Raw genomic sequence first — 822 nt, 5'->3', positions numbered from 1 at the left:
ATTCCTAAACGACTATTGGAAGCGCAAGGCTACTATAAATGAAATGATCAAATCTGGGTGCCAAAACGTAAATTGTGCTCTTACTTGTCATCGGGCCCATGTGAGCTCAATCCTGTAGCTCCAAAATGAATCGACAATCGCGGAAAGGAAAAAATCACGGAATGCTTCACACCCGCTCCAGAGCTAGTTTGGGTACCGAAGAAAGAACAATTTGTTCCACCTAGCTCGGGAAGGGTGGAGTCCCATGAAGCTTCCAGCTCCTCATGTAATGCATCCATAGAGGTAAAATCTTCTCCACAACCTCCACCTACAATAGTGGACCTCCATGAAGCTACAAAAGAATCCACACCTCCCAGTGTTCAAGAATCACCTGATGAACCACTTCAAGTTTGATCCTGGGAGAGTACCTTACCACCCTTGCAACTCGATGAGCCACCTAAGGTAATATAAAACTACTGGCAAAAATCCACACCTATTACCAACTGGAAGAATTGGTTTCAAAAGGTGACGACATCATTCCAAAAGGTATGATCTACCCAAGGAAGGGGGGAGTGTTTGCTGACATCCATCATTCACTTGCTTCCCCCTCAACCTTCCTCCCTGACCTCTTAATCTCCAATCGAATGTATTTATAAAGCCTTATACTCACAAAAACAAGCTAAAAAAGTAAAAGAGCAAGAGCCATAACACAAAATCATAAAAACACATTATGCACAAGAACACGACCCTTGTAATATTTTCACTCTAACCATCATCTATTTGCGTGTACATATATGGCTAGTACGGTAGAGTCATCCACTCCTGCCTTGGGTGAGAGGTACC

Source organism: Adiantum capillus-veneris, chromosome 28 (genome assembly GCF_014529385.1).
Source record: "Adiantum capillus-veneris isolate H3 chromosome 28, ASM1452938v2, whole genome shotgun sequence".
NCBI lineage: Eukaryota > Viridiplantae > Streptophyta > Polypodiopsida > Polypodiales > Pteridaceae > Adiantum > Adiantum capillus-veneris.
The sequence above is the reverse complement of the archived record's forward strand: the minus strand, read 5'-3'. Positions refer to the sequence as shown.